General features: G+C 42.0%; 1 long non-coding RNA gene across 1 annotated transcript; it reads right to left on the reverse strand.

Annotated features, from left to right (window-relative positions):
* Nucleotides 1-3,115: 3,115 nt before the first annotated feature.
* On the reverse strand, nt 3,116-11,813 carry LOC126994995 (uncharacterized). Its single transcript, XR_007749772.1, has 5 exons — nt 11,473-11,813; nt 7,654-7,745; nt 4,537-4,712; nt 4,323-4,409; nt 3,116-3,769 (listed from the first exon to the last, which is right to left on the reverse strand). It is a non-coding gene; the product is annotated as an uncharacterized LOC126994995 (long non-coding RNA).
* Between the last annotated feature and the right edge of the window lie 14,324 nt (nt 11,814-26,137).

Raw genomic sequence — 26,137 nt, forward strand, 5'->3', positions numbered from 1 at the left:
TAGTATTACCATGGGTAGTTTTAAGAGCAAAGTGATAGTTTGACACGGCTTTGGTAGTGGTTGTGTTAGTAGTCTTACCATGGGCAGTTTTAAGAGCAAAGTGATAGTTTGACAAGGCTTTGGTTGACTCAAGGATAATTTCCAGTAAACAAGAGAAACTGTTATGCAATGTATCAATGTCTTTTTTAAAATGCATAATGAAAATAGTTACAAATCACCAAGGATGAAGTATAAAATCACTGTTGAACAACTCAGCTGAGCATGTCGGGGATGTGTCTGGAACAAGAGGTTCACAACACACTGCTTGAAACTTGCTTTCCAGAGGAATGTTAAGGATCACTGGATCTCCGAGTGGCATTCAACAGTAAATCATCATGCAGTACTTATGTGACTTATAAGGACAGTTTCTCTTTTCAAAGCTACTTAATAAGGTTACCAAAGCTGTACAGAATAAGTCTTTGTAAATTTAGAACTAATAACCACAGATTACCCATTGTTGTAAGAGGTTTACCAGAACCCCCAGAGAGGAAAGGTTTTGTGGCAAATGTGGTAACAATAGTCTAGGATTACACATAGTAAGTAACAATAGTCTAGGATTACACATAGTAAGTAACAATAGTCTAGGATTACCCATAGTAAGCAACAATAGTCTAGGATTACCCATAGTAAGTAACAATAGTCTAGGATTATTTATAGTAAGTAACAATAGTCTAGGATTACCCATAGTAAGTAACAATAGTCTAGGATTACCCATAGTAAGTAACAATAGTCTAGGATTACCCATAGTAAGTAACAATAGTCTAGGATTACCCATAGTAAGTAACAATAGTCTAGGATTACCCATAGTAAGTAACAATAGTCTAGGATTATTTATAGTAAGTAACAATAGTCTAGAATTACCCATAGTAACTTACAATAGTCTAGGATTACCCATAGTAAGTAACAATAGTCTAGGATTATTTATAGTAAGTAACAATAGTCAAGGATTATTTATAGTAGGTAACAATAGTCTAGGATTATTTATAGTAAGTTACAATAGTCTAGGATTACCCATAGTAAGTAACAATAGTCTAGGACTACCCATAGTAAGTTACAATAGTCTAGGATTACCCATAGTAAGTAACAATAGTCTAGGATTATTTATAGTAAGTAACAATAGTCTAGGATTATTCATAGTAGTTACAATAGTCCAGGATTACCCATAGTAAGTTACAATAGTCTAGGATTACCCATAGTAAGTAACAATAGTCTAGGATTATTTATAGTAAGTAACAATAGTCTAGGATTATTCATAGTAAGCTACAATAGTCCAGGATTACCCATAGTAAGTTACAATAGTCTAGGATTACCCATAGTAAGTAACAATAGTCTAGGATTACCCATAGTAAGTAACAATAGTCTAGGATTATTCATAGTAAGTTACAATAGTCCAGGATTACCCATAGTAAGTTACAATAGTCTAGGATTACCCATAGTAAGTAACAATAGTCTAGGATTATTTATAGTAGGTAACAATAGTCTAGGATTACCCATAGTAAGCAACAATAGTCTAGGATTACCCATAGTAAGTAACAATAGTCTAGGATTATTTATAGTAGGTAACAATAGTCTAGGATTATTTATAGTAAGTAACAATAGTCTAGGATTACCCATAGTAAGCAACAATAGTCTAGGATTACCCATAGTAAGTAACAATAGTCTAGGATTATTTATAGTAGGTAACAATAGTCTAGGATTACCCATAGTAAGCAACAATAGTCTAGGATTACCCATTGTTGTAAGAGGCAGGTTTACCAGAACCCCCAGAGAGGAGAAGTTTTGTGCTAGGAGATGAGTGCATGTCAGGTTTGAGTGCATAAGCATAAGTTGAAGCAGGCTTGTATACTATGATAAACAGTCCTCCTTCAGCTCACAAAAGAAAGACTTGCTTATCAATACAAAGACACCATGCATGAAGTGTACTGTACATATACACAAGTAGTTAAAGACAGACTTGTTTACTGAGATGAACAGTGGACATGTTTAGAGACACACAGAAAAAGAAAGCATGCATCACTGAATATGGAGGGAGAGGAATGGAGGAAGAACAAAGAGAAGGGGAAGGAGGAGGAAATAGAAAAAAGAAAAAGAGAAAGCAAAGAAAAAGAATCACTACTACTAGGAGGAGGAGGAGGGAGAAAAAGATAAAGAAAACAAGACTAATACTCTCATCTAAACCTATCAACACCTCCTCTAACAACACCTAATCTTACAACAATAAAACCTAGTCCAGAAAAAAAGGAAAACAGAGAGGAACCATTACCAGGAGAAAATGAGAAAAAGAAAGTTGAAAAGAAAAAAGAAGAAGGAATTATAATAAAACTTGCTCCAAACATAAATAAATACACGGATAAAAAGAATCACTACAAAGTCCACACTACTCACCAGCCACGTCCACTTTTGCCACCTGCCGCGACTTGTGTCCAATGACCAGACTGACATTGCCCAGCTTGGCAAAGGTCTTGGGAGCCGTGGCGCTGGGAACTCTTCTTTGGGAGGCACTCACACACCCAGCAAGGTCCATGTATCCAGCTGCTCCACCCACACCCAGCGTCAGTCTCTGCCTGTGCCCAATTTAAAGGGTTAAAAAGTTGTGACCATTTGATTGCATTCTTTTCCCTTGTCCAGCCTCCAAGTCACCCCAAACAGCAGGACAATCACTACCCTAACCATGCCTTCCCTTTCCCTTGTCCAGCCTCCTAAGTCACCCAAACAGCAGGACAATCACTACCCTAACCATGCCTTCCCTTTCCCTTGTCCAGCCTCCTAAGTCACCCCAAACAGCAGGACAATCACTACCCTAACCATGCCTTCCCTTTCCCTTGTCCAGCCTCCTAAGTCACCCAAACAGCAGGACAATCACTACCCTAACCATGCCTTCCCGTTTCCGTGTCCAGCCTCCGGAGTCACCCCAAACAGCAGGACAATCACTACCCTAACCATGCCTTCCCTTTCCCTTGTCCAGCCTCCTAAGTCACCCCAAACAGCAGGGCAATCACTACCCTAACCATGCCTTCCCTTTCCCTTGTCCAGCCTCCTAAGTCACCCCAAACAGCAGGGCAATCACTACCCTAACCATGCCTTCCCTTTCCCTTGTCCAGCCTCCTAAGTCACCCCAAACAGCAGGACAATCACTACCCTAACCATGCCTTCCCTTTCCCTTGTCCAGCCTCCTAAGTCACCCCAAACAGCAGGACAATCACTACCCTAACCATGCCTTCCCTTTCCCTTGTCCAGCCTCCTAAGTCACCCCAAACAGCAGGACAATCACTACCCTAACCATAAGAACATAAGAACGCAGGAGTCTACAAGAGGCCGGTAGGCCTGTACGAGGCAGCTCCTTTGACCCTAAGCTCCCGTGTATCTAACCCCACCTAATATCGCTGTCCATGAATTTATCTAGTCTATTTTTGAATGTGACAATTGTATTGGCACTCACCACATGACTGCTAAGCCTATTCCACTCATCCACCATGCCTTCCCTTTCCCTTGTCCAGCCTCCTAAGTCACCCCAAACAGCAGGACAATCACTACCCTAACCATGCCTTCCCTTTCCCTTGTCCAGCCTCCTAAGTCACCCCAGACAGCAAGACAATCACTCCACGAGGGCCGGCAGGGCGCTGAGGCTGCCAGACTGCTCCAGGTGGGCCTTTAGCTGGCTCACTACCCCGTGGAGGTGCTGCAGGCTGCACCCATACTTGATCTGGAAGTCCAGACTCTTGCGGTTGACCTACACAGAGGAGGAACATAATGTTAAAACTGCAATTCTGGCTTCTGTTTCCTTTTACAAGTCATCATATTTTTGCAGACACTTAAAGTTATGTTCTGTCTGTGACAATCTCCTGTAAAGTCACACAACAACAATGTCATATGAACTAAACCTCACAAGCCACCAACCTTGCTGGCTAGAGTTAACAGTCAGGAAAGATAACTTGAGGGACAGTAAAAGAAGTGGAGCAATGGTCATCATGCCTGGCCATGACTGCACGGGCCAAGGTTTGAATCCCAGCCTGTGCAGGGCGTGCAGCTCACCCAGCTGTTCATCCTCCCCTTGAGGAGGGTCCATAAACAAGCAGCTGAGTAAACCAGGGGAAGGTGCAGTGTGGCATTCCCAGGACTCCCCCTGGCCTGCCCCAGTGTGAGTGTTTCTTCCCCAACACAGGCTCAAAGGGCCAATGGTTTGCAGATGGGCACCACAGCCATGCCACAGGCACCCACCTCTACCTTCAATAAGTGTGAGGACAAGCTAATGACTCATTAAACTCAGCCTCCACCAACTTCACCTGAGTAAAGCTAAGTGTTAGGAAGGCCTGGTCCCCTCCCTCGGCCAAGGGGGTACTCAGCAGCCTCAAGTTCCCGCCCTTCAAGTACTGAATCCAGACCAGAAGATACTGTGATGCATTTATATACAGCAGGAAATTATAAACTTATTGGAGACATGTAAGTCATCATAATTCATCTTCCTAATACTCTAATTTGAGGCAGTAATTGATACACCTTTTGCTTGTAATTTGAGCCAGGAGCTCCATGAACCCTTACAGTCCCCTCCGCCAAGATGCCCCCCACGACTATGGGCCCGGAGAGGTGGCCAGCTGGACTGGCTGACAGCGCCGCCACTTCCATCAGCGCCTCGTACTCAGACACAAGCTTCTTCCTGGGCTCCAGACGAGTCTCTGAAAGGATATATATGCCTGATGTGATTTGGCAGAAGACAAGGATGAGTCCAACACACATGAGCAAAGAATGCAACCCCAGGTAGTGATGCCGGGGCACAGAGATATAACCAACACCATACCTCTTCTTTGAAAGGATATGACGACCTGACTTGGCAACAGAAGATGGGAGTAAAAACATGAGTAGGAGATTACAAGCTGGGATTGTGGTGCTGATGAGGCCGAATTAATACCAAGAACTCAATTTCTTTTTTACCTCTGAAATGACATATACAGCTGATGTGTTTTGACGACATGAGTAAAACAGGAACAAAAGAACCCAAGCTTGGCAATAATGCTGATGAGGCCTCAGGAAAACCAAAATATGCAAGTTGAGAAGAGACTGTGACAGGGAGCGGGGCAGCAGGAGAACAGTGACGATGGTGAGGATGTGGAGTTAGAACCAAAACATGCAAGTCAGTGGAACCACGTGACGGGGGAATGGGGCAATACTCTTGATTGAGAAGCAGGTTTAACCATGACAATGATGATCTGTTTCTTTACATCAAAGGAGGAGCTGAGGAGCAACAAGAAAGGAAACAAAAAATAGCCCACCCAGTGCACTCAGGACTGTACAGGAAAATGGAATACAATAGCATTTACTCAGCACCAGTCAGTCTCAACCCTCCACCAGTGACAAAGAAAGGACACAGCTAAGGGGATTTGACAACAGCTTACAGGGAAGAGCCATACACCAAGGGGGGGGGGGGGGAGAGAGAGAGAGAGAGAGAGAGAGAGAGAGAGAGAGAGAGAGAGAGAGAGAGAGAATCAGAATAATTTTATTTCCCTAAAAATTACTATACTCTATACATATTCTTCATCTTTCCCTCCACTCCTCAGTCCTGACGGCAACACTGCCATCTCATCTATCTCTAAGGCTGAACTCTTCTCTCAAACTTTTTCTAAAAACTCCACTCTGGACGATTCTGGGCATATTCCTCCTACTCATCCCCCCTCTGACTCCTTTATGCCTGTTATAAAGATTCTTCAAAATGATGTTTTCTATGCCCTCTCTGGCCTCAATCCTCAGAAGGCTTATGGACCTGATGGAGTGCCTCCTTTTGTCCTTAAAAACTGTGCCTCCGTGCTGTCACCCTGCCTGGTCAAACTCTTTCGCCTCTGCCTGTCAACATCTACCTTTCCTTCTTGCTGGAAGTATGCCTTCATACAGCCTGTACCTAAGAATGATGACCGCTCCAATCCCTCAAACTACCGTCCTATTGCTTTACTTTCTTGTCTATCTAAAGCTTTTGAATCAATCCTTAACCGGAAGATTCAAAAGCACCTTTCCACTTCTGACCTTCTATCTGATCGCCAGTAAGGGTTTCGCAAGGGGCATTCTACTGGTAATCTCCTTGCCTTCTTAACTGACTCTTGGTCATCCTCTCTTAGCCGTTTCGGTGAAACTTTTGCTATTGCGCTGGACATATCAAAAGCTTTTGATAGGGTCTGGCACAAATCTTTGCTTTCTAAACTACCCTCCTACGGTTTCTATCCTTCTCTCTGTACCTTTATCTCCAGTTTCCTTTCTGACCGTTCTATTTCTGCCGTGGTAGACGGTCACTGTTCTTCCCCTAAATCTATTAACAGTGGTGTCCCACAGGGTTCTGTCCTATCTCCCACTCTTTTTCTGTTGTTCATTGATGATCTTCTTTCCTAAACGAACTGTCCTATCCATTCCTACGCCGATGATTCCACTCTGCATTATTCAACTTCTTTTAATAGAAGACCCACCCTTCAGGAACTTAACGACTCAAGGCTGGAGGCTGCAGAACGCTTAGCCTCAGACCTTACTATTATTTCCGATTGGGGCAAGAAGAACCTGGTGTCCTTCAACGCCTCAAAAACACAGTTTCTCCACCTATCCACTCGACACAATCTTCCAAACAACTATCCCCTATTCTTTGACAACACCCAGCTATCACCTTCCTCAACACTAAACATCCTCGGTCTATCCTAAACTCAAAATCTCAACTGGAAACTTCATATCTCATCTCTTACTAAATCAGCTTCCTCGAGGCTGGGCGTTCTGTACCGTCTCCGCCAGTTCTTCTCCCCTGCACAGTTGCTGTCCATATACAGGGGCCTTGTCCTCCCTCGTATGGAGTATGCTACTCATGTGTGGGGGGGCTCCACTCACACAGTTCTTCTGGACAGAGTGGAGGCTAAGGCTCTTCGTCTCATCAGCTCTCCTCCTCATACTGATAGTCTTCTACCTCTTAAATTCCGCCGCAATGTTGCCTCTCTTTCTATCTTCTATCGATATTTCCACGCTGACTGCTCTTCTGAACTTGCTAAATGCATACCTCCCCCCCTCCCACGGCCCCGCTGCACTCGACTTTCTACTCATGCTCATCCCTATACTGTCCAAACCCCTTATGCAAGAGTTAACCAGCATCTTCACTCTTTCATCCCTCACGCTGGTAAACTCTGGAACAATCTTCCTTCATCTGTATTTCCTCCTGCCTACGACTTGAACTCTTTCAAGAGGAGGGTATCAGGACACCTCTCCTCCCGTGTTTGATCTTACTTTCGGCCACCTCTTTTGTTTCTTTTTTAGGAGCAGCGAGTAGCGGGCTTTTTTATTATTTTTTTTTTTTTGAGTGCCCTAGAGCTGTCTCTTTTTTTAAAAAAAAAAAAAATATATATATATATATATATATATATATATATATATATATATATATATATATATATATATATATATATATATATATATATATATATATATAAAACACAAGATATATATTTACTAAAAATATAAATATAGGTATCAAATTGATGGAAAACTGATAATGTAAAATAATCTAAAAGTAAAAAGACTGAAAGAAAAATGTAAAACTAATCAGGACTAAGAAGCCTCAATTAACTGTTGTGTGGCTTGGGGACCAACTTGGCTCACCAGTGTGTTGCACGAGCAGCTCCCTCGGAGGTTTGGGAAGCCGGACGTACGCGTGCCGCAGTACTAATCGTCTCAGGCTGACGCTGCCACCACTTCCCCAGGGCACGGAGAAGATCAATTGGGTGTTCACGGGGATTTCCATGTTCAAGGTAAAGAAGTTGTCAAACACTCTGAGTTATAATCATAGGTCAGCATTTATTTGCGGCGCCTCCTCTCTCTCTCTCTCTCTCTCTCTCTCTCTCTCTCTCTCTCTCTCTCTCTCTCTCTGTCACACACACACACACACACACACACACACACACACACACACACACACACACACACACACACACACACACACACACACACACACACTCATAGGACACACACACACACACACACACACACACACACACACACACTCATAGGACACACACACACACACACACACTCATAGGACACACACACACACACACACACACACACACACTCATAGGACACACACACACTCATAGGACACACACACACACACACACACACACACACACACACACACGTGTCCATGATTTTAAGGAAAAGTTGGGTAAGAGAGGATATGGAGACGGGACAGCGCGAGCGTAGCTCTTTTCCTGTATGTCATAACTAGGTAAAAACACACGGCCCAGTAGCTCAGTGGATAGAGCGTCAGCCTCACAACCAGAAGGACCGAGGTTCGATTCCCCGGCCGGGTGAAGATAAGTTTGGTTTACCTTCTTTCACGTGTAGCCCCTGTTCACCGAGCAGCGAGTAGGTACGCGACGTCAGGCAAGGAGTTGTGACCTCGTTGTCGCGGTGTGTTGTGTGTGAGTGGTCTCAGTCCTCCCCAAGGATCAGAACTATGAGCTCTGTGTTCCTCTGTAGGGGAACGGCTGGCTGTCTCGAGAGAGACCCGCAGCAGACCAAGAAGTGAATGACACACCTACTCTACACCGCTCCGTAGCACAATCAGTTGAAGCGCTGCTCTGCCAGGCTTCACGGCTTGACAAGCGGCAGTTCGAGCCCCACTCATGCCGAAATCTTTCCGCTGACAAAGAGTTGTTTCTGTACCCCCTTGAGCAAGGGGAATGGGGTGGTGAGGTCCCGGCAGAACCCAGAGATCGATCATAATGAGAATGAGTTTGCTCCTGTCGGGCTAGTGATTGTAAGTCCAACTCGTAATCAGGCCGTGGTGAATTACACACACTCAGGCACACACACACACACACACACACACATCCCCCCCCCCCTCCCCCACTACATACATACATACAGAGAGAGAGAGAGAGAGAGAGAGAGAGAGAGAGAGAGGCTGAGAATGAGACAGACAGGTATATGTAAACTTCCCTGTCATAATCATTTGTTGGTTTGGGTCTCGGAGTAAGACATTGATTTTAAGTGTATTAGGCTAATTAGGGAAGCGTTCTATGAGCTGATGTTATACTTGTGCTTTATAAGCTGTCAGTTTATAATTTTTTAAATAAATCTGAATGGGTTATATATGATTTGAAAATGTCATCTTTCCTCAAAATAGGTATTAAAAGAGAAGCAGATTTTTTTTATTTTCATATTTTTAATGATTTAAAAAAAAATATATATATATATATATATATATATATATATATATATATATATATATATATATATATATATATATATATATATATATATATATATATATATATATATATATTTTTTTTTTTTTTTTTTTTTGGCAAAAAATTGTAAAAATACATCAAATTAAATTATAGTATTTTTGTCTTAATTACTATCTGGAAAAAGAGTTGAAAAACAAGCCACTTTTTTATTTCCAAATTCCCTAATAAATAAGCATTCTGGGAGATTTTATACGGTTAAGATTCGTTTTAGTACCGTGCCAGTATTTCATTACCTACCTTGTGAAACGTCAGTATCTCTTCATATAATTATCTGTTCTACAAACCTTCAACAGTATTGGAAACGCTTTGAAAATCCAATTCAAGGACTTTTTTTTTACTCTTGTAAATAGTGGATAATGTTTACGAAGGCGTGTCGCCTCCTCTGGCAACAGCCGCCACGACGGTGCAGCCGGTGTTGCGAGAAATACCTCCTCGCTGAAATAAGTCACATATACATGTCGGAGGGGGTCGAGGGAGGTTTCCACCACCCCCGTTAGTAGGTCGTAAAGTTCAGTTGGAGTAGTTTAAATATGCTCCCTGACCCTAAACACTCTGCGAGCTATTTTACGGCCGCGGCGGCTGCAGCGTCGCCGCGGCCGCTGCCAGAGGAGGCGACGTGCTTTCGCAAACATTATCCATTATTTACAGGAGTAAAAAAAAAATAAAAAAAAGTCCTTAAATTGGATTTTCAAAGCTTTTCCATGACTGTTCAAGGTTTGTAGAAAATATATGTGAAGAGATAGTGATGTTTCACAAGTAGATAATGAGATACTGGCACGGTACTAAAACGAATCTTTACCTTTTATACTGCAAAAATATCATTTTCCAGGAATTGCCGTTCAAAGAAATACAAAACTATTTGTCATAACTCGGGAAGTATAAGTCCTACATGCATCAAACTTTGGTCACTTCTATTATGCCTATAGGCCACGTTGTAATAAAAAAATGGTAACTCTGGCTTAATATTAAAGAATTTTGTAAACACAGTTGTTATAGGCCTTTGCCGGTAGCAATTACCTAACCCAGCGGGGGTCCTCGGCACATAAGTTTCAACATGTGGAGCTGCTTTTAACAAGTGGTGGGCCTCTTCCCTACCCTCCACTTGTCTACTTATTTGTTTCTAATACTCAGTTAAGGTTTATCCATGCATAGGCCTACCCTGAAAACCTACCAGTAAACTAACTTCAAACATACCCATCTAGAACATCTTTTTCAATAATAACATATTCCTTCTTCGGGTAATACTTTATAAGAAGTCCGCCTCCCCCTTTGTCACTTCAGCCCCCCTACCACCAAGACAAGCCTGGGGAACTGTGGGGAACCAGGGGTTGGGGGGAGGCCAAAATCACTGAAAAATGGGCTTCCAAAATTTCCCAAGAAAAATCCCTAAATGAAGGAAAATTCCCTAGTCTCGAAAGTAAGGAAAGTACTAACTTTATAACCTAACAGGCCCCCTTGACCCCCCTGCTAACCAATGTTGGGGCTGCACCCCCCTCTGGACCCCCCCACATGTATGATGCGCCGGAAAATCGTGTTTTTTTTTTTTTTTTGGTGGGAAGCGTATTTAAATTACTCCAACCGAACTTTACGACCTGCTAATGAGGGGGCTTCGCCCCTCTGGACCCCCCTCCTAACCAAGGAGGGCTGCACCCCCCCTGGACCCCTCCCACGTAGGGAATTTTCCTTAATTTAGGGATTTTTCTAGGGAAATTTTGGAAGCAGGAGGGTCCAGGGGGGGCACAGCCCCCTTGGTTAAGAGGGGGGTCGAGGGGGGCGAAGTCCTCTCGTTAGCAGGTAGCAAAGTTCGGTTGGAGTAGTTTAAAAATGCTCCCCACTGAAAAAAAAAACCACGATTTTCCGGCGCATCATACATGTGGGGGGGGGGGGTCCAAGAGGGGCGCAGCCACCCTTGGTTAGCAGGGGGGCTATTAGGTTGTAAAGTTGGGACTTTCCTTACTTTCGAGACTAGGGATTTTTCCTTCATTTAGGGATTTTTCTTGGGAAATTTTTCAGTGATTTTGGCCTCCCCCTCCAACCCCGGTTCCCCAGGCTTGTCTTGGAGTGGCGAAGGGAGAGGCGGACTTCTTATAAGGTATTACCCTTCTTCGAAGTAGGAAATGAAGATGTCACGTCACATCAGTAAGTAAATTACATCGTACTAAGATACCTTAGTGTGGTGACTTGGTGGTAGTGGTGGTGGTGGTGGAAGCGGTGGTGGAGGCACTTTCGTCATATGAAGGCTTCTCTGCAGCTTTTCTTACTTTCCCTGGCCGTCCCTGTGCCCTTCACCTTCTTCTTAAAGGCTGCGGAACTTCTCTTCATTGTAGTTTGAAGGTAAACACGAGAAAAAGTAATGCTTAGGTCGCTACGCAGGCAGCTCCGTTGAATCTACTCTTCTTCTTCTTCTTTGGGCCTGAGCCGGTGCTGCTGCTGGGGCTCAGTGGAGAGACGAGTGGACGAGTGATTGAGGCAGTGAAAGAGTTCTTGGAGGGCATGTGGCGTGCGAGATGTAGGGAATGATATCTTGCCCCGAGAACAAGACTTTCCGCATGTTTTGTTTTCTTTTCACAGGAGCTGCCGATACAAAGGCCTGGCTGGGGAGAAATCCCGAGCCACCTGTGACATCAGGATCAAGATCAAGATCAAGCCGGGCTTGTTTAGATAGTAAAATTTAATATAATACAAGATCTATAGTAACAGGTCTCCTCACTTTACCTCCACTGCGCAGCCTGTGACGTCAGCTGGCTGTGAGACAGTGAGGAAGACGGGGAACTATTCTATATTCCCCGTTCTCTCATTGCGCTGTTTCTCTCTCTCTCTCTCTCTCTCTCTCTCTCTCTCTCTCTCTCTCTCTCTCTCTCTCTCTCTCTCTCTCTCTCTCTCTCTCTCTCAAGAATACCCCATATTTGCCCCCAGATGTTGATGCTGTCATTATTATTAGTAGTAGTATTGTGTGTGTGGTGTGTGTTTACTCACAAACGCAAATGTACGCATAACAGCTATAATATTTTGTATATCTCCCTACTTCATATTTTTTCTACATGTAATTCTTATAATGTGCCTTGTCAATGGCTATGAGTAGATACCCTCTACTCCATTCTTATTACTAGCTTACATGTGTGTGTGTGTGTGTGTGTGTGTGTGAGAGAGAGAGAGAGAGAGAGAGAGAGAGAGAAACTGGGAGCGACTGCCAGCTAGCTGTTACTACACGGAGGTTGGAAGAGCGACTGACCCCATCGGCCCCGCTGAACCTACCCTCGAACAGCCTGGTGACGTGAGTGCGCCAGCATCTGCGAAAATACGTCGGAAATGAGGAGACCTGGTACTGTAGATCTTGATATAATACAGAGCCTATGGGCCGGTCTTACAGTCACCCGTTTTCGTTCGCTAGCCAGCGAACGAAAGCCTTCCGCGCGCGATCGGGTCTTACAGTCGCTCTTGGCCGCTGCTTTTCACTCGCTCGCGAACGAAAAATCAGCGTTTTGGTAAGGAGATTTTGGGGAGCGGTTGAGGTGACGAAAACGAGATTTGTAACCTATGAATTCAAAGTAAATAAGTAAATATGCAATGACATAACATACCTAGCATGCAGAGAGCATATATAAGGCAAATAATTATTCAAAACACCTTTATTTTTGTTGTACAAGCGTTTTATTGGGCAGCGTATCGTACACCGCCAGCACAACAGAGTCTATCGTCTCAGCCAACGCAATGGATATTTTCGGTAAGTACATTTAGTGTTTTATTTATCTGTTGACATTTCTTTTTGAAAATGTTGTATGTAGTTGTCTTCGTAGCTCATACGAGTGTGCTGATAGGGTTAACAAACTATTGCATACCTGTGGATTTGGTGGCACTCAGTCAACATGAATTCTATTATGAAATATCAAGAATATATAAGACAGCCACCCAAAAAACATTCAAGGTATAATGGAACTATTCATAGTAGTTGGTCCCAGGCAGAGGGGGAGAAAAAACAAAAACTATAGAAATACACCCATCACGGGTGGTCACCAGTTTATTTTGAATATATTTTTATGTAGTAATCAGTACGACTGTTTGTGTTATGAATAACTAGATAAGAAGTGATAGGCTACTGTCTTACAGAGAAAGGTAACTATTTTAGCTCTGATTGATTCAGACGGCATTAGGGTACTAATTATTAGGTTTGCTTAGTTCCGTGGAATCATATATAATTCTCAATCTATTAAGTCGCCATATTTTATTTTAGCAGCAATAGGTTATTATCCTGAGCAGTGATAGGTTATTATCCTAATGTTGAGCTGCAGCTCTAGGATAGTGTCATTTGCCCTGACAGCTACTTCACAGCAAGTTTCCACAGCAATAAGATGATTTTTCTCATTTATTTAAAATACTGACTACAATATTAATTTCTGAATAATTTATGGGAATGGCAGTTAAGGAGATTTTTTTATATTTTCTTGAAATAGCTGTGTTGTTATTCTGTAAATATTTTGCTCCATTGTTCTCGTCGTTGTATTCTGGTGCGACAGTTATTTCCATACGATAAAGCATCATAGGTTACCCCAAAAATTGAAGGCAGTCTCTGAAATATACCACTCAGGTCAGGCCAAAATCTTCAGGTAGGTTATGTAGGATTGTGCAGAATAGGTTCGGCTCGGCCCCCTTCCCATCTTTAAGTTTAAAAAAAATAAAGCTGGGGGCAAATGCTATAGCTGCATTAGCATTACAATTTGTTCTTCCATTCATCACTCTGTCCCTCAGTCACTGTTATAGTGTACTTGTTTAAATTTTCCAGCATGTTTTTCTCAGTTCTCTTGTTTTCTGCACACCCAACATTTATTTATTTTCATCCTAATTTCAACATGACAGCATTTTTTTTTAATAATACTTTATGTACATATATGTCTCTCCCACAGGATGTGGAATTCTTCCGAGTCTTAAGATGCTTGTCACAGTGAAATACCTGGTCACAAGCAATTTCCTCTTCACCATAGCTGACTGCATATAAATTGTCGTCATCAGGTAGCAGGGCTATTGGAGATGTCAACTGATATACCTGGTACACTTTCTACATATAATTTCTCTATCCGAGGAAGCACACCATGTGTCCAAAAAAGTTTATGATGTTGCTGGTATGGCAGGAGTTACAAAGAGTCAGGGTCAAGGTTAGACTACACCTAGGATCAGTCCGCTCATTCTCAGTAGTGATGTACAGGCTGACGGATGAGGTCAGGCAGCAGTCTCCATGGACCATGATATTTGTGGATGACATTGTGATATTTAGTGAAGGCAGGGAAGAAACTGAAAATGAACTAGAGAGGTGGAGGTATGCACTGTATAAGAGGGATGAAAATCAGCAGGAGCAAGACTGAATACATGTGAGTGAGCCCTACATAAATGGTACAGTGAGGTTTCAGTTAGTGGAGTTGGCAAAGGTTGATAAGTTCAAATACTAGGGCTTAACAGAACAAAGCAATGGAACGTGTGCTACAGAAAGGAAGAAAAGAGTACCGTACAGGCCAGGTGGAATAGAGGGAGAATGGTGATACGATCATCCGATATTTCTGCTCCAGGACAAAGTCCTGGGGCTGTCCTGTGGTGACTGTGTCCATTTATAGCATCAAAGAGCAGTCAAGTTACAGATATCATAAAAGACCTTTTGCTGTAAGAAAATCTTTATTTGGTAATAAATTTACCTGTATTTTCAACATGGAAAAATAAATTATTAAACTGTGTAATCCTTTTTTTCATCACACGTACTAAGGCTAAATAAAGCTATATTATCAATAAAATATTAATATGTAATGATAAATTCTTTACCCCATGCTAAATTAATTAATAAAGGTAAAGTTGGGGGCATATGCTTTAGCGGCATGTGGCCTCATTGCTCATCTCCATCTTATTGGCCCTAGAGCTGGTTGTTGGTAAGAACTAATTATCCTGGGACATGGCTAGTGTGACAGGAGAGTTACCAGTTTATTTTCCCCAGGTTATCCCAAATATCCATTTCTTTGAGTGAAGAAACAATTCCCCCTGCTTTATTTCTTAGTATTTTTAGATTAATAGTACTCAAAACCATTATAATTTGAAGAAAATATACAAATAAGTAATTCAATAGAAGTAATAAAGAAAACTAACTAATCTAAGAAAACCTAACATAACCGTACCAGAACTGTCAGTGCACTGGACAGTCAGGGCGGCAGCTGCAGTGGTTAAGTTTGGTTAGGTTATGTCTGTTTGGTTGAGGCAGCAGTCTCCATGGACCATGATATTTATGGGTGACATTGTGATGTGTAGTGAAGGCAGGAAAGAAACTGAAAATGAACTAGGAGGAGCAAGCCTGAGTACATGTGAGTGAGCCCTATGGAGATGGTACAGTAAGGTTTCATTAAGTTGGCAAAGGTAGATAAGTTCATTTACTAGGGCTTAACAGTCCAAAGCAATGGAATGTGAGCTACAGAAGAGAAGAAAAGAGAACCGTACAGATGAAATGGAGGGAGAATAGTGACAGAATCATCCGATATTTCTGCTCCCTGGGGCTGTCCTGTGGTGACTGTGTCCATTTATAGCATCAAAGAGCAGTCAAGATACAAATATCATAAAAGACCTTTTGCTGTAAGAAAATCTTTACCTGGTAGTAAGTTTACCTGTATTTTCAACATGGAAAAATAAATTATTAGACTGTGTAATCCTTTTTCATCGCACATACTAAGGCTAAATAAAACTATTTTATCAATAAAATATTAATGTGAAACGATACATTCTTTACCTTTACCCCATGCTAAATAAATAAAGGTAGAGTTGGGGGCATATGCTATAGCTGCATGTGGCCTCATTGCTCATCTCCATCTTGCTGGCCCTAGAGCTGGTTGTTGGTAAGAACTAATTATCCTGGGACATGGCTAGTGTAACAGGAGAGTTACCAGTTTACTTTCCCCAGGTTTTCCCAAATATCCATTTCTTTGAGTGAAGAAACAATTCCCCCTGCTTTGTTCCTTATTTTTTTCAGCTCAATAATACTCAATACCATTATAATTTGAAGAAAATAAACAAACAAGTAGGCAGTTCAATAGAAGTACTAAAGAAGGCTAACTAATCTAAGCAAACCTAACATAACCCTGCCAGTACTGTCAGTGCACTGGACATTCGGGGCGGTGGCTGCAGTGGTTAGGTGGTGCTACTTTGGCTTGTTATCTACAAGAAAAAAAATATCTACACCGTACTTTGGCTTGTTATCTACAAGGGAAAGTATCTACACCATAGAAATTTTATTTTGTAATGATATCTACATGGTAAAACTAATTATAACACTTTTGGTTTTGGTTTACGTCTGCTTAGGTTAGTTACTTATAATGTACACCTTCATATTATGGTTAAATAGCATTTATTTTTGCCCTTTGCCCACAGTTTGGAAGAGTACATGATATTTTGAAGTGGCAGAGCTAAACCATTTACCAAAGACTGTAAATATTCGTCCTTGGGGTGATTAATCCTCTACTCCCCCTTTTTTAATCACACTGAAAAAAAATGCCCAGGAGAAGATTAAAGAAACACTGGTACATTGGTTAGCAGGTTCAGCAGCAAATCCCTGTGTCCGTGTATGAATCTCAGCTTGATCAGTCTACACGCAGCTCACCCAGCTGTTCATGGACCCTTTTGGGCTGACCAACTAATGGGTATCTAGGTAAACTTTGGGAAGATAAACTGTGGGTAGCAGGAATATCACACTGGCCCTGTCATTATTATTATTACCCACCACAGACTCAAGGACAAGTAAGGCGGACAAACACAGAGGCCGCACGCAGCTTTGAGGCATGCCCACAACTCTACCTGGAGACGAGGTAATCTTGAAAACATGATTTATCTCGAGAAAAACGACTTTGGTCGCTATACAGTTCATGGTACGCGCCGAGAAATCACGTGACTTTGTTTACGTTTTCACGCTCACGCTCGCCAACCTCGCCCGACCAGTTATACCAACATTGCCGACGATTTAAGTTCAGTGCGGGTCTTGTTGGGGAGCGTAAATCTTTGAGTGTAAGACGGGCGCCTGGCTCTCGTACGCCAGCCAACAAACCTGGTGGTTAGAAAATAATGTAGGAGTCAGACAAGGCTGTGTGATGTCCCCGACGCTTTTCAATATGTACCTCGAGGAGCTGATAGTGAGAATTAGGAAAGCCGGGAAAGGAGTAGAGATAGGAGGAGAGAGGTTAGGGTGCCTGGCTTACGCTGATGATGTAGTGTTGATGGCGGAGAGGAAAGAGGAGATGGAGGAGATCCTGCACATAGCTCAGGCATATGGGAGGGAGTGGGACCTGAAATTTAGTGAAAGAAAATGTAAGGTTATGGAGTTTGGTAGTGGAGGCAGTAACCAATGGGTACTAGGAAACAACGTGCTGGAGGTAGTCGATAAATATATGTACTTAGGAATGGAGGTTAGCAAGGAAGGCATAGGAGGGGAGAAACAGAGGAAAGTGAATGAAGGAGGATGTCAGGGATGATAATAAATGGAGGCAATAGAGTAGTAAACAAATATGATGTAGGGCGAAGTCTGTGGAAAGGAGTAGGTGTACCATATTGCCTCTATGAATCAGAGATAACACACTACAGAGAAGGGGACATTGCACAGCTAGAAAAAGTTCAGAACACAGTAGGCCGGTGGGGATTAGGACCCCCTAGGAGCACAGCGGTAGAGGCCGTCAGAGGAGATATGGGATGGAGTACGTTCAAGGAAAGAATTGTAAAGGGCAAGTTAGGCTTCCTTAACCCTAGACTGGTAACCTTATTTTGGAGCCCTGACTTTGGTAACCTGGGTCCGTGCGGACCCCTCCAATAAAATCCAATTTAAATCACATACACACCTGATTTATTTTCTGCAAATCCTAACCAATGTGAAGTACATGAAATGAGGAATCTAATGAAACCAAATTTAGAAAAGAAAAAATAAAACTTTTATTTTAAAAAAAAAATTGAAATTTTTTTTTAAAAATAAAAGTTTTTTTTTTTTTTTAAATTTGTCAAAAAAAAAAAATGGGTGGGCATCTGGCACCCAAAATAGCTTGAGATGGGATGTTGTACTGGCGTTGGAGCCTCTTGGTTCGACTGCAGGTCACCATCGGAGGGGTGATTTGTGATAATGAAAAAGGGCGATTTTAACATACCAGTATGTATAAATTATATATAAAATATATATGTATATGCCTTATATCCATCTATATATCTGTCTGTCAATGTTTATATATATATATTTATATATATATATATATTTATATATTTATATATATATATATATATATATATATATATATATATATGTGTGTGTGTGTGTGTGTGTGTGTGTGTGTGTGTGTGTGTGTGTATATATATATATATATATATATATATATATATATATATATATATATATATATATATATATATATATAGAATAGTTACCTCTTATAACATCTTCCATTTAGCATAACCCGTTTCTGGGTCGTGATCTGGCGTGTTCCATTTAGCGGAACCGATCAGCTGACGCCGCAGCCTGCACCCATTTTAGAGGATCTGGGTGACCCGGAGGACCCACTGCCGAGCAGGGTTAGCCAGATCACTTTCGACCCAAGACCCAGGCCAGGACCAAGACTATCGCCGCCGCCGCCATTTGCATGCCTTATTTCCCATATTTGGGTATTTTGCTACAACCACTGCATCCAGGTGGTGCCTGGTGATCCGAAATTGTAGGTACTCTATGCCAGTTACATATTTACCCATAGATATGTGCCGAAAACCATGAATAATAAGTTAAAAGTGGTGCAGTGGGCGGGGCGTTGAAATTTTCATTTCGGGCCCAGCAAGAGGCCTGTAGTGGCTTTAAACGAAAACAGTTGGATGAATAGATGTGGAGAGCCATATATGTATGGCGGGGCAAGGGTTTTGTGGCCGGGCGAGGGAGGGGAGTGAAACGCGACGGCTGTGTTTTATATAGAATAGCACCCACCCGGGTGTCAAATTGGCGCTGTGTCCAGGGGTAATGGGCTCCCTCCCACCACAGGCTCAAGGGCCAATGCGACGGAGATGAGCACCGAGGCCACGCGCTGCTATAGCATATGCCCCCAACTTTACTTTTACCTTACAGTGACTGACGTGTTTATTGCCGATACATGTTGACTTATTATTTATCATTACCTACCCAGTTAATTTTCATCATCATTGGTAACCCCCATTTATGCATAATGTAAAGATGAATCGTTTGTTTCAGTGACTTTTGTGTTATTTGGGTCACTGATATCACAAAAAATACCAGTTAGGTTAGATTATCAATGAGTGAAGCAGTAACAATTCAATATTATATTTAAATGGTAATCAATCGGGCAAAACTTAAGAATAACCACTCCAAACCAATATTCGTATTAATTTAGCACGTGAAAGAATTATTATTATAATGCATTTTCGTTTACGTTTTACCTTGGGGAGGGGCCAGGGGGGCAAGCCTCTTTAATTATAGAGTTAGGTGGCTCGGATTTTATAAGTTCATTGTTATTGTTTCACAACCGCCTCTATACACAGACTGAGCCTCATACCTGCCTTGCAGTGCGCGCAGGTCGTAAAGTTCGGTTGGAGTAGTTTAAATATATTTGACATGTGGCGTGGCCCATCAAAACTTACGCGCCGCGGGACGGATTGGGAGGGCGGCGGTGGGGGGAGGGGGGCAGTATGCCCACCATCTGATGAGATGCCTGACACTTGTCAACAGATTGAATGCTAGGTCATATTGGAATAGACTACAAGAGTATGCGTTAGGGACTTTCCTTACTTTCGAGACTTGGGAATTTTTCCTGATTTAGGGATTTTTCCAGGAAAATTTTGGAAGGCCATTTTTCAGTGATATGGGCTCCCCCCCCCCCAATACCCCGGTTCCCCACAGGTCCCCAGGTTTGTCTTGGGGGGTAGGGGGGGCTGGGGTGGTGGAGGGGGTGGAGTGGTAATTCTTGAGATTTACCGTGGTTCTCCCGTCACGCTGGTCGCGGGTTCAAGATAAGTACAAGATAGCTAATAATGCGGCTATAGGTCCAAATAGGTTAAGTTTCCTAAATGACAAGTTTTGTTTAAAATTATATTCCATCATATTTTTGTTGCCGAGGAATAATTTGAAGGCATGAATAGCATTCCAATTGTCGTAGAAAGTATCAAATTTGGATTATCAATATACAGTCATCTATCAAAGGTGGCATATGCTGGGGGGGGTGTCGCCTCACCCACCCTACAACGCCAAGTCCGAGGGTCCCTCTGGACAAGTCTCCATGCAGGGCCCCCTTTCATTCTGAGTACCTCCTGGCAGGATTTATCAACTTGCTCAAGTCACAAACTCTGTAGGTGTCATTATTAGTTTCTTCTGATCTTTGAGTGAGTCAAAACTGTAAAGTTAACATGTACCCAGTTATGATAATCATTATTAATAGTTTCGTATATTTTTTTATTTCGTGTCAACGTGTTCCATCAATGTCCCCAATCACACCTGGGAACCCAGCAATGTCTTGAAATTCAGTTTCTTTCTTGATTAATCTGTGTAATAAGAAAAAAACAATTTTTGTACCTGTTGATAATTGTGCTCAATGTTTTTATTAGTTAAATAAATGCATTTGTACAGTTGTTTTGCTTTATTTTCTTATGCCGGAGGATAGAATTGATCTTGATTTTCATGATCCTATTTGTGCTGAGTGAATGAGAGTTATAGTTCAGCAGTGTTATCATTAGGTAAGGTTGGAGGCATTTGATAAGCTGTGTGTTGTCTTGATCTTGACAGGTAATGCACAGGGCACCAGTACAGGTGCATAACACGGATATTTGTGTTGGCTGCTGGGGGAACTGGGGTGTGTAGGGAAGGGAAATGAATAGGTGTACTACTAGTTAGTCTTGGTGTGTTGTGACAAGTGAGTGTGTATTTGTTTTCTGAATGAGTCTATTGTACCACAGTCTAAAGTCTGTAGGGGGAGGCTGTTCCAGTCACGTGTGGTGCGTGGAAAGTATGAGTCCGTACATGTGTCAGTGTTTGTGTGATATGTTTGGTATTTTGGCTGAGTGTGTTACAGTACGCTGACTGTTTGCGTCCTGTAAGTATGTGTGGGTCAATGTCAATGTAAGTGTATGTGATCTTGTACAGAATTTTAAGTGTGTGCTTGTCTGCACATGTGAAGAGGTTACATATTAATCTGTTGTTTGATCTGTGTTATGATGCCTGGTGTTCAAGTTCATTGTTTATAATGAACCGAGCCACCTTGGTGTTGATTAGTGCTAACTTATAAATGTTTGTGTGTGTGTAAGGATCCCACACCGTGGAACAACATGCTAGTGTTGGTCTCACAAGTGTGTTGTTCATCAGCGCTTATTTGTCTCTGGCCCTTAAGCCTGTGTCAAGTGAGAACCTATTACCCTGGGACACAGGCAAGTATCTAATGTCTAAGTTAAAAGTGTTTGCTTTCCCAGAAAACCCATTCATCCATCAGCCTGATAGGGTATCAGGACACCTCTCCTCCCGAAATTGATCTTTCTTTCGGCCACCTCTTTTAATTATTTTTTGGGAGCAGCGAGTAGTGGGCTTTTTTTATTATTGTTTTCTTTTTTGGTGCCCTTGAGCTGCCTTCTTTGTTGTAAAAAAGGGAAGATGAACAGGTGGTGTGCCATCTGCCTAGGCTAGCCTATGAATTTTAGAGTAAAGAGTCGACATTAAGATGGTACAGCAAGACACAGAAGCTAGAGGGAGTAGACTGGCATGTAGGAGACTGGGGGAGCAAGCTGATGTTTAAAGCAAGAACGAGAACCCCGCAGCTAAATGGCAGGAATAGGGAAGGGGGAAACCAGCTGTAGGACAGGGGAGAAAGAATCAGTGGAACACCTAATAGTAGAATGCAGCAACTATGAGAGGCAGAGAGGGGAGTTATTAGTAGCACCAGGGAGGAGTGGGCTAAGAGGCTGGAGGAGGACACCGGGGCCATCGCACGGTACGTGTTGGATGGAGATGCAGTGCTGGGAAAAAAGGGCACAAATGCTTGAATAAGCGCACGGATAAGCAATGTCAGTAAGTTATTCCAGCAACAAACTGAAAAGTAAAGTGTGATAGTATATTGCAGTGAAGAAAAATTAAGCTACACAGCACAATTAAAGGAAAAGTGTGGGAATAAACAGGAGAGACGCCTGAGAGGAGGAGGACATGTCAAAAGAAGAAGAGGAAGAATATTTGTTTACATAGCCGCCTAAATGCGTTCCATTTACGGCGCGAAAACCCGGACATGGGTCTGGGTTTATCCCCGAACCTGGTTCCGGGTTTTGTGTCAAATGGAAGATGCTATTAGTCGATGCAATCACTGCACAGCAAGGCAGTGTGATTGGGGCAGATGGATCTCTGGCATTGCTTGCAAATTTAGTTTTTTATGGTCCGTTAGACTTTTAGAGGGAGTTTTAGGGTGCCAGTGAGTCAAACTAACGTATTTTTCCAGACTATCACCCCCCAAAAATTTCTACCTCTACCTGGGATACCTGTGGGCTTCGTAACACCTGTCTTACTTGTAACACCTATAACAAAGGTATATCAAATGTGCCTAATAATATGCCATTGACTTTTCACTGTGTGTGTGGTTTCATTGACATTTGATCTTCAAAATAACACCCTTGTTTTGGCTATTTTCTCCATATAATATATAGTAATTCGTGCATTATATAAGTTTTTGTAAATCCCAGAATTCTCATTACTGGTAACCCTGGGTCCAAGCGGACCTCAGAGTGCGAAATATCATATAATAAGCATATAAATCACGACAAACTAACCTTGTCTGGAGAGGCTAACATCAATCAGCTGATTAAAGGGCGTTTGTTTTGATGCAAGGGCTAAGGGAGGGAAAATATATGGCGGGAAAATTTGAGCACACCCCCTAGGGGTCCGGGTGGACCCATGGAGTAGTGAGGAGAGATGGGCAAAGAAAATACTGCAAGAAAGTGGAAACAAGTCCACCTGGGGGAAAGAGTTAGAGAGGTGGAAAAGGAGAGAACACCTGAGGGAAGAGTGGAATGAAATGGAGATCAGGGATGTGAAGAAGGCAGTAGAAAGGAACGGACAAGTCAAATGGCAGGAAGGAATGAGTGGCAAGTCAACGCTAAAATGGTACAGCAGGAAACAGAAACCAGAGGGAGTACACTGGCATGTAGGAGACTGGGGGAGCAAACTGTTGTTTAAAGCAAGAACGGGAACCCTGGAGGTAAACGGCAGGAACAGGGACGGGGGAAACCAGGGGCCGTATGCACAAATATTCTAAGAATAATACTAAGCCCTGCACTTAACAACTTTTAGCTAAGCATAGGCCCTTAAGTATTACTTAGAATTCCCCTTAGCGGACTCTAAGCTAAGTATTTTTTGAGCAAAATACCGGTATGAAGTGCATCGCATAGCAAAACGACCACTTGCAAAAGCATTGTATATGGCTACCACAGTGCATATTATGCAAAGATGAAATAGCTATAATGCATTCAACACGTTATCTATCTGTACACAAAAGCTTGTTTGGAAACAATAGACACAACAGTGGAGTAAATGGTCGACATAAACGAGCCTTCTTCTTCTTCCTCTTGTGGTCTTTATTGCCTATGATCGTTATAAAGGTGCATCTTTTCATGTTTCCGGTGTACCTCCACTATTCTGTTATGTGTTTTGGTAAAATATGTATATTACTGCCCTGACGTCGTCTCCTCAGCCGCCGGTGACAACAAAGGCGTAGCGCGAAGCGTATCACACGGAATTACCAAATAATAAAAGTAAACAAGTCAAAAACAAACTAAATCTAACCAGACCTGACCAAACCTAACTATACCTAGCCTATGACCAACCTAACCTGACCCCTCTACCCCCAAAATGCAATGTGCTAAGATGCGTTAATTCACACTCTTCAATAGTTTGAAGTTTCTTCAATATTCAAGCTGTTTGTCACTGTACTGTATTCAGAGACCAACATACAACACATAATGCATTAGCCTCGCGTGAGATGGCTACCATAATTTCAGACTCGTGTGTTCAGTGACTCTTGTTTATTTATTTTGATATATATCAACTTTCAGTCAGGTTACTCGGGTATATCTTTGCCTCAGTGGGTCAAGGCACACAATCATTAGTACTATTATAAAATGTTCTAATGTTTCCCGAGCTTCTACACCTATCTGCTGTACTATAGATAGGTATAGGTACTTCTCCATTCACAGAGGCCACTTTTCTCAACTATCTTTGACAGGTCTCCCATTCACATTGTTTCACTCTGCTCCAGTGTCATCATATGCTTTCCCTCTCTGTATATTTCCTTTCTCCAAAGGGGATTGTCTTCAATTTCCAGTGTTATATTAATTTGGCCCACCGGTGTTCACTCATTTCCTCTCTTTGAAACTCAGCTTCCCCTTTGTTAACCTTTCTCAGAAGCTTCACCCTATTTCCCCTGAGAGCATGTGAACACTATCATGCCAACTGGTCTTGAATGACTTCTAATCTCCCGACATCTCAAGTGTTAGTCCTGCTGACCCATACAAGATAGCTGTGGGGTTACTACTTTCCCCATCCAAAAGCAACTTCCATATTCATACTGGCTAATTTCCCTTCTCTACCACTGATGTTAACACCCGTCATTTTCCTTACCTTGGCTTCATTCAGTTTTCTTTGTACTTTCTCCTATGGCCTCCTTACTTATCTCAAATGCTAAATAACCATGTGTTTCTATTACCTCTAAGATATTGTTTCCCAGCACCCGCTGTCCTACTGCTGGTGTGAATTTCCATTATTATGTTTAAAGATAAGTTTCCCTTCCATACCAAAGTCATTTAGGATCAGGCAAAATCCTTCCACTAATACTACATCATCTGCATAACCTAGGCAAAGCAATACAACTTCTGATGTGTGGGGCTTTATTACTTTTGCCTATATCCACATATACACATGGAGGAGGGGGAATGATTATGAGCAGAAAGGATTGATTGATTATGTGGCAGTAGATGGAAGACTGAGAAAGGATATCTGTGACGCGAAGGTAGTAAGCGGGATGTTCGATGGCTCTGACCATCTTGCAAAAGTGGGTGTTTGAAAAGAAAGGTGAAGTAAAAAAGGAAATACTGAAGATAGAAAAGTAACAGGAAAAAAGAAATAAAAGATGAGTATAACGTGAAATGGCAGATGCCTTAAGTGAAAAATGGGAAAGTGTGATAGTACAGATACTGAAAAAGTTTTTAGAACATTTAAAGAAGTAGTGTTAACTACAACAAAAAAGTGGTAGGAATGAAAGTGGTGAGAGATGGAAAAAGAAAAGGAAATTCATGGTGGACAGAAGAGATAAGGAGGATAGTAAGAGAGAAAAGGGAACTTTTTAAAGAAAACTTAAGAAAGAAATGTGGTTGAGCAAGTAAAAAGGGAAAGGAAAAAGAAATATAGAGAATGCAAAATGAAATTAAAACAAGCAATAAAAGAAAGTAAGAAGAGAGTTGGTGAAGACTTTGGAAAAGACTAAGTGAAAAATATAAAGGGAACAGGAAATCATATTGGAAATAAGTAAAAAATTAAAGAAAAGCATCACCCCAATAATATCTCCCCAAGGAAAATTAATGAAGTTATGGATGAGAATGGAAAGATGTTCAAAGACGGGGAAGCTGTGAAAGAGACATAGAGAGAATATTTCAAAAACTTAATGAGTTTTGATGATGGACGTCCAGCAGCTGTTACAGCAACAGTTTTGAGCGGAGGTAGAGGAGGAGTATATAAAGAAAGAAGTATAACATATGAAGAAGTAAATCAGGCATTAAAAAGATTAAAAAATGGAAAAGCAGCAGGAACTGATGGAATCAAT

This window comes from Eriocheir sinensis, unplaced genomic scaffold (assembly GCF_024679095.1).
Source record: "Eriocheir sinensis breed Jianghai 21 unplaced genomic scaffold, ASM2467909v1 Scaffold95, whole genome shotgun sequence".
Taxonomy (NCBI): Eukaryota; Metazoa; Arthropoda; class Malacostraca; order Decapoda; family Varunidae; genus Eriocheir; species Eriocheir sinensis.